Below are 9,073 nucleotides of genomic sequence, written 5' to 3' on the forward strand. Positions count from 1 at the left end.
TCGTCTAAATACGGTAAAGCGAATTCTTCCTGTCCCCGCAACACTTTGTCCATGAGGCTTGAAAAGCAGTATGGCGCGTTCTTCAAACCAAAACTCAAAACTTTAGGACGGAATGTTCCCATTGGTGAAATGAACACCGCATACCTACTAGCCTCTTCTGTAAGCGGAACCTGCCAATAACCCCTGACAAGATCTAGGGTGGAAATAAACTGAGCGCTACTAACTTTCTCAAGGCGCTCCTCGATGTTAGGGATCGGATAAATTTGATCCTTAGTAATGGAATTAAGCCTGCGGTAGTCGACGCAAGGACGAGGTTCCTTGCCCGGTACCTCAACTAAAATCAAAGGGGAGGTATAATCACTCTCACCCGCCTCAATAACACCGAGCTGTAGCATTTTCTTTACCTCAGCCTCCATAATATCGCGCTGGCGGGGTGACACCCGGTACGCCTTGGATCGTACTGGCTCTGGGGAGGTAAGTTCTATATCATGAGTAAGGACAGAAGTCCTACCAGGCCTCTCAGAGAACTGACCTTGAAACTCTTGTAAGAGTTGGTGTAGTTCGGTTTTCTGCTCAGGCGACAGCGGTGCTTTAATGATTAAGTCACTAATGACCTGATCAGTGTCTTCCCTGTTCGTCACTGAGCCTAGTCCCGGAAGCTCGACCGGAAGCTCTTCGGGAACGTTTACCATCATACACACCACTGCTTCCCGTTGTCTATAGGGTTTGAGCAGATTACAGTGGTAAACTTGCTGTGCTTTCCGCTTTCCTGGCAGACTCACCACGTAGTTCACATCCGACAGTTTTTGAACAATCCGTGCTGGGCCCTCCCACTGCACGTCGAGTTTGTTTTTTAGCGATGTGCGCAATATCATTACCTCATCGCCCACCTCAAAACGACGGGCCCTGGCTGTCCGATCATAATAAACCTTGGCCCTCTGCTGGGCCTTTGCCATTGCTTCACCTGACAACTCCTGTGCCCTTCTTAAGCGTTCGAGGAGACTAAGAACGTACTCGACCACGACTGGGTCGTCGCCCCTGCCTTCCCACGAGTCTCGAAGCATGCGAAGCGGAGACCGCAGCGAGCGACCGTACACCAGCTCAGCTGGCGAAAACCCCGTAGCCGCATGCGGCGCGGTCCTTAATGCAAACATCACCCCAGGCAGACACAGCTCCCAATCACTTTGTTGCTCAAAACACAATGCTCTCAACACGCGCTTCATGACGGAGTGGAGCTTCTCAACGGAATTCGACTGTGGGTGGTACACTGAGCTGTGTAACAGCTTTACCCCACACCTTTCGAGAAAGGCTGTCGTCAAAGCGCTAGTAAACACTGTGCCCTGATCTGACTGGATTTCCGCAGGAAAACCAACTCGCGCAAATATGGACAGTAGTGCATTGACTATCTCAACTGAGCTGAGTTCTTTAAGCGGCACTGCTTCAGGGAACTTTGTCGCTGGGCAGATCACAGTCAAAATGTGTCTGTACCCCGTGGCTGTTACCGGCAGAGGTCCCACTGTATCAATAACGAGCCGTCTAAAAGGCTCCGTAATGATAGGCACCAACTTCAACGGCGCCCTCGATTTGTCCCCTGGTTTGCCAACCCGCTGACAGGTGTCACATGTCCTCACAAAGGTTTCTACGTCACGAAAACACCCTGGCCAATAGTACTCTTGCAAGAGACGGTCCTTAGTCTTCTTAACTCCTAGGTGTCCGGACCACGAACCGCCATGCGACAAGCGCAACAGATCCTGACGGTAGCACTGAGGCACGATCAGCTGATCGAATTCGACTCCCCTGCGGTCTAGATACTTCCGGTACAAGACCCCACCTCTTTCCACAAAACGAACATTTTTCTTGGCGATACCTTCCTTGACATTGCAGCGCATGTTTTCTAGGCTGCCATCCTTTTTTTGCTCGGCTATCAAAGCCGACCGGCTGACTTTTAGCAACCTATTAAGTCCATCGGACGTAGGCGCGATGAGCAAATCTGCAGATAGCTCTTCTAACTTTCCCGTGTCGGGCGTTTCCTCTTCAGTACTTGGTGCCTTCAGCGCTACAGGCTCAATTTTATTCAGTTCGGACGTGCTCTGAATATCAGCTTGCTGCGCCTCCGACCCTTTCTCATTGCTCGACAACGTCGGCCCCGCAACTACCGCCTTTGCAGCGAGCTCCCGAACTCTCGATCTGGTTAAGGCCTGAACGCTAGCCTCACCAAACAAAAGACCCTTCTCGCGCAGGAGGTGATCGGACCGGTTCGAAAATAGGTACGGATACTGGGGGGGCAGCATAGATGACACTGCGGCCTCCGTCTCAATTGCTCCGAAAGGTCCTTCAATGCGCACTTTTGCTACGGGCAGACACACGCTGTGAGCTTCCACTGCTTGCTTGATCCATGCGCACTCGCCCGTGAACATATCGGGTTCTACGTAATAGGGGTGAACTACATCCATTGTAGCTGCGGAATCCCGAAGCACTCGGCACTCTTTCCCGTTCACGAGGAAGTCTCGCATGTAAGGCTCGAGAAGCTTGTCGCCTTGTCGCCTCGTCTCTGTCTTCGTCTGTTCAGCGCTGCTTTTCCAGAAAACTATGTACCAACACGCCCAACTCGCCGCATTCATGTTCTCGTCAGTGCTGCATAATGACAAAAACACGACTTTTGTTTTTGTTTCTGGACACTGCGCCGAAAAGTGACCCGGCTTCTGGCACGTATAACACACGCGCGCTTGCCTCGCCTCGAACCGCTTTCTGCGTTCGGCTTCGGCTGCCGCCGTCTCCTTACGTTCGGTCGGACTGCTTTCACTCGCATCCGCACTACGCGTGTCCCCCCTTGCTCTCATGGGTGTGAACTTCGGCCTCTCAGACTTGGAGCCAAATTCACCCTTTTGACCGTCCTTAGCTCCGCGAGCCCGACGCGTCACAAACTCCTCGGCTAGCTCGGCGGCTTTAGCCACTGTACTAACGTCTGGCCTATCCAAGACCCAGTACCGCACGTTCTCAGGTAACCGACTATAAAACTGTTCCAGCCCGAAACACTGCAGAATTTTCTCGTGGTCACCAAACGCTTTCTCTTCTTTGAGCCACTCCTGCATGTTTGACATAAGCCTGTAGGCAAACTCTGTATATGACTCATTTCTGCCTTTTTCATTTTCCCGAAACTTCCGACGGAACGCCTCCGCTGACAGCCTGTACTTTTTTAGCAGACTCGATTTCACTTGGTCGAAATCCTCTGCCTCCTCTCTCTTCAAGCGAGCGACTACGTCGGCCGCCTCGCCGGGTAACAAAGTGAGCAAGGGCTGTGGCCACGTTTCCCGAGAGAACCCCTGCTTCTAGCACGTTCGCTCAAAGTTAACCAGGAACAAACCAATGTCCTCTCCAAGCTTAGACGGCCGCATCAGGTCAGTCATTTTGAACGATACCCGTTCTCCTGCACCGTGTGCCTGACTTCCATTACGAGCGCGTTCCATCTCTACCTCGAGACGCTTCATTTCCAAAGCGTGTTGACGGTCGCGCTCTTCTTTCTCTTTTTGCTCTTTACGTTCGCGCTCCTCTTTCTCTTTTTGTTCTTTACGTTCGCGCTCGTCTTTCTCTTTTTGTTCTTTACGTTCGCGCTCGTCTTTCTCTTTTTCTTTTTGTTCCCCCTCCTCAATGGTCTCAAGGCATTCCGACAGCTCGTCATCCTCAGCTTCCAACTCAAGAATCGCCCTTAGCAGTTCTGGTTTTCTGAGTTTGTCTGAGACATCAAGACCCAACTCTCTTGCAAGCTCCAGCAATTTCGGTTTGCGCAACGACTTCAAATCCATGGCTGCTCCGAATGCTGCTTTCTCTACTGCCTACTATTGTCTTGCCGCAAACAAACCCGGCAGCAACGACAACACAATTACCAGCTCTGTTTCTGACACTAACAAAAGCCTGGCAAAACTCAGAAGAAGAAAGTCCCGCACTCACCAAACCTCGCAGCCAAGAATTCAGCGCAGTCGTTCCGCTGCAGGCAACCAGTCATCACACAGGGCTCGTTGCACTGCTCCCGGATGGTCGTTGTGCTGCTCAGCATACAGTTGAACGCATATCTTCGCTGCTGGCCTCCGTTGTCGGGATCCCACCGCTGGCAACCAGTTGTTGCAAAAGGGTTGCAAGCCCCAAGGGTAGCGTTGGCCTGGCGGCCTGGGGCAAAGCTGGAAACATCCGAAGGTCCCGGCAAAGGATGAGTCGACTGGCAACAGAACAACTTGTTTATTCTGGCATCGCAAAAGAGCAGCCGGTCAGGGCTACCACGTTACTCGAAGGAAGAAATCGAAGTCTCCCTCGGCGTCCGGGGCAGCGGCTTTTTATACCCTCGGAGTCGAGGGCAAGAAGGAACGGCTGGGGAAGAGGCGTCCGATACGGCGACGCTTGAACATGTCCAGACGTGACGGGCGCGTCCGCCAGGCCGGCGCCGGTCAGACCTCCTCGCCTCCCAGTTGGGGAGCTCCTCTCCCCGGCTGCCGCGCTTTGACAAGCGTGGGCACCAACATGCACACACACACACACGCACGCACGACGACACGTGGCACTGAAACCTGCCTGGACGCGCTTGGCGGGAGGCGTTGCGGCAGCGATGAACGGGTCGAAATGACCGCCGCTTTGAACAAAGCCGCGGCGTCCGTTGCATCCGCGCCGGCTATACCGCGCGTCGTAGGCGAGACGTAACAACGGTAATCGAATGTAAGGCATTTCACGGTATCATTGCCACGAGGAACTCGGAAGAAGGCCAGTCGTTGACAGCTGCTGGTTGTTGCAGCGGTGAAAATCCACGGAAAATCTGCAAACGCAGTAGCGGAGGCTAGACTATGTTGCTTGCCAGCCAAGGGCCGTGCCCTCTGAAGCAGTGATCGCTTCGATGGTTCTTATGTGCAGCATTCAGAAATGACGTCGCAGATGACATACGGTAATCGATTGTAAAGCATTCCACGTTATCATTGCCTCGAGGAACTCGGAAGAAGGCCAGTCGTTGACAGTTTCTGGTTGTTGTAGCAGTGAAAATCCACGGAAAATCTGTAAAAGCAGTAGCGGAGGCTAGACAATGTTGCTTGCCAGCCAAGTGCCGTGCCCTCTGAAGCACTGGTTGCTTCGATGCTTCTTATGTACAGCACTCAGAAATGACGTTGCAGATGAGATACAGTTGCTGGTTGTTGTAGCGGTGAAAATGCACGGAAAATCTGCAAAAGCAGTAGCGGAGGCTAGACAATGTTGCTTGCCAGCCAAGTGCCGTGCCCTCTGAAGCAGTGGTTGCTTCGATGCTTCTTATGTACAGCATTGAGAATTGACGTCGCAGATGAGATACGGTAATCGAATGTAGGGCATTTCACAGTATCATTGTCACGAGGAACTCGGAAGAAGGCCACTCGTTGACCGTTGCTGGTTGTTGTAGCGGTGAAAATCCACGGCAAGATCTTCAGGAGCAGTAGCGGAGGATAGACAATGTTGCTTGCCAGCCAAGTGCCGTGCCCTCTGAAGCAGTGGTTGCTTGGATGCTTCTTATGTACAGCATTCAGAATTGACGTCGCAGATGAGATACGGTAATCGAACGTAAGGCATTTCACGGTATCATTGTCACGAGGAACTCGGAAGAAGGCCAGTCGTTGACCGTTGCTGGTTGTTGTAGCGGTGAAACTCCACGGAAAATCTGGAAAAGCAGTAGCGGAGGCTAGACAATGTTGCTTGCCAGCCAAGGGCCGCACCCTCTGAAGCAGTAATCGCTTCGATGTTTCTTATGTACAGCATTCAGATTTGACGTCGCAGATGAGATACGGTAATCGAATGTAAGGCATTTCACGGTATCATTGTCACGAGGAACTCGGAAGAAGGCCACTAGTTGACCGTTATGCATAATGCGATACAGCGCGAATAAAGACGGGGACGAAGCGAGACAAGACACCACAGCGCTGAACACATGAAAGGGCCCGAGGAACTAGAAATATAACTTGCAAGAGTGGCAGATCGGGTTAGTTGGTAATTTTCCATAATGCGATACAGCGCGAATAAAGACGGGGACGAAGCGAGACAAGACACCACGGCGCTGAAAACAGCCAGCGCTTTGGTGTCTTGTCTCGCTTCGTCCCCGTCTTTATTCGCGCTGTATCGCATTATGGAAAATTACCAACTAGCCCGATCTGCCACTCTTGCTTGTTGACCGTTGCTGGTTGCTGTAGCGGTGAAAATCCACGGCAAGATCTTCAATAGCAGTAGCGGAGGATTGACAATGTGGCTTGCCAGCCAAGTGCCGTGCCCTCTGAAGCAGTGGTCGCTTCGACGCTTCTAATGTACAGCATTCAGAAATGAAGTCGCAGATGACATACGGTAATCGAATGTAAGGCATTTCAAGGTATCGTTGTCACGAGGAATTCGGAAGAAGGCCAGTCGTTGACAGTTGCTGGTTGTTGTAGCGGTGAAAATCCACGGAAAATCTGCAAAGGCAGTAGCGGAGGCTAGACAATGTTGCTTGCCAGCCAAGTGCCGTGCCCTTTGAAGCAGTGGTCGCTTCGATGCTTCTTATGTACAGCACTCAGAAATGACGTTGCAGATGAGATACAGTTGCTGGTTGTTGTAGCGGTGAAAATGCACGGAAAATCTGCAAAAGCAGTAGCGGAGGCTAGACAATGTTGCTTGCCAGCCAAGTGCCGTGCCCTTTGAAGCAGTGGTCGCTTCGATGCTTCTTATGTGCAGCATTCAGAAATGACGTCACAGATGACATACGGTAATCGAATGTAAGGCATTTCACGTTATTATTGTCACGAGGAACTCGGAAGAAGGCCAGTCGATGACAGTTGCTGGTTGTTGTAGCGGTGAAAATACACGGAAAATCTGCAAAAGCAGTAGCGGAGGATAGACAATGTTGCTTGCCAGCCAAGTGCCGTGCCCTCTGAAGCAGTGGTGGCTTCGATGCTTTTTATGTACAGCATTCATAAATGACGTCGCAAATGACATACGGTAATCGAGGGTAAGGCATTCCACGTTACCATTGTCACGAGGCACTAGGAAGAAGGCCAGTCGTTGACGGTTGCTGGTTTTTGTAGCAGTGAAAATCCACGTCAAAATCTGCAAAAGCAGTAGTGGATGCTTAGACATGTTGCTTGCTAGCCAAGTGCCTTCCCCTCTGAAGCAGTGGTCGCTGCGATGCTCCTTATGTACAGCATTCAGAAATGATGTCGCAGATGACATACGGTAATCGAATGTAAGGCATTTCACGGTATCATTGCCACGAGGAACTCGGAAGAAGGCCAGTCGTTGACAGCTGCTGGTTGTTGCAGCGGTGAAAATCCACGGAAAATCTGCAAACGCAGTAGCGGAGGCTAGACTATGTTGCTTGCCAGTCAAGGGCCGTGCCCTCTGAAGCAGTGATCGCTTCGATGGTTCTTATGTGCAGCATTCAGAAATGACGTCGCAGATGACATACCGTAATCGAATGTAAGGCATTCCACGTTATCACTGTCAAGAGGAACTCGGAAGAAGGCCAGTCGTTGACAGTTGCTGGTTGTTTTAGCGGTGAAAATCCACGGAAAATCTGTAAAAGCAGTAGCGGAGACTAGACAATGCTGCTTGCCAGCCAGGAGCCGTGCCCTCTGAAGCAGTGGTCGCTTCGATGCTTCTTATGTACAGGATTCAGAAATGACGTCGCAGATGACATACGGTAATCGATTGTAAAGCATTCCACGTTATCATTGCCTCGAGGAACTCGGAAGAAGGCCAGTCGCTGACAGTTTCTGGTTGTTGTAGCAGTGAAAATCCACGGAAAATCTGTAAAAGCAGTAGCGGAGGCTAGACAATGTTGCTTGCCAGCCAAGTGCCGTGCCCTCTGAAGCAGTGGTTGCTTCGATGCTTCTTATGTGCAGCATTGAGAATTGACGTCGCAGATGAGATACGGTAATCGAATGTAGGGCATTTCACAGTATCATTGTCACGAGGAACTCGGAAGAAGGCCACTCGTTGACCGTTGCTGGTTGTTGTAGCGGTGAAAATCCACGGCAAGATCTTCAGGAGCAGTAGCGGAGGATAGACAATGTTGCTTGCCAGCCAAGTGCCGTGCCCTCTGAAGCAGTGGTTGCTTGGATGCTTCTTATGTACAGCATTCAGAATTGACGTCGCAGATGAGATACGGTAATCGAACGTAAGGCATTTCACGGTATCATTGTCACGAGGAACTCGGAAGAAGGCCAGTCGTTGACCGTTGCTGGTTGTTGTAGCGGTGAAACTCCACGGAAAATCTGGAAAAGCAGTAGCGGAGGCTAGACAATGTTGCTTGCCAGCCAAGGGCCGTGCCCTCTGAAGCAGTAATCGCTTCGATGTTTCTTATGTACAGCATTCAGATTTGACGTCGCAGATGAGATACGGTAATCGAATGTAAGGCATTTCACGGTATCATTGTCACGAGGAACTCGGAAGAAGGCCACTAGTTGACCGTTGCTGGTTGTTGTAGCGCTGAAAATCCACGGCAAGATCTTCAATAGCAGTAGCGGAGGATAGACAATGTGGCTTGCCAGCCAAGTGCCGTGCCCTCTGAAGCAGTGGTCGCTTCGACGCTTCTTATGTACAGCATTCAGAAATGAAGTCACAGATGACATACGGTAATCGAATGTAAGGCATTTCAAGGTATCGTTGTCACGAGGAATTCGGAAGAAGGCCAGTCGTTGACAGTTGCTGGTTGTTGTAGCGGTGAAAATCCACGGAAAATCTGCAAAGGCAGTAGCGGAGGCTAGACAATGTTGCTTGCCAGCCAAGTGCCGTGCCCTTTGAAGCAGTGGTCGCTTCGATGCTTCTTATGTACAGCACTCAGAAATGACGTTGCAGATGAGATACAGTTGCTGGTTGTTGTAGCGGTGAAAATGCACGGAAAATCTGCAAAAGCAGTAGCGGAGGCTAGACAATGTTGCTTGCCAGCCAAGTGCCGTGCCCTCTGAAGCAGTGGTTGCTTCGATGCTTCTTATGTACAGCATTGAGAATTGACGTCGCAGATGACATACGGTAATCGAGCGTAAGGCATTCCACGTTACCATTGTCACGAGGCCCTATTAAGAAGGCCAGTCGTTGACAGTTG

The sequence above is a fragment of the Amblyomma americanum genome, chromosome 11 (assembly GCF_052857255.1).
Source record: "Amblyomma americanum isolate KBUSLIRL-KWMA chromosome 11, ASM5285725v1, whole genome shotgun sequence".
In the NCBI taxonomy this organism is placed as follows: Eukaryota; Metazoa; Arthropoda; class Arachnida; order Ixodida; family Ixodidae; genus Amblyomma; species Amblyomma americanum.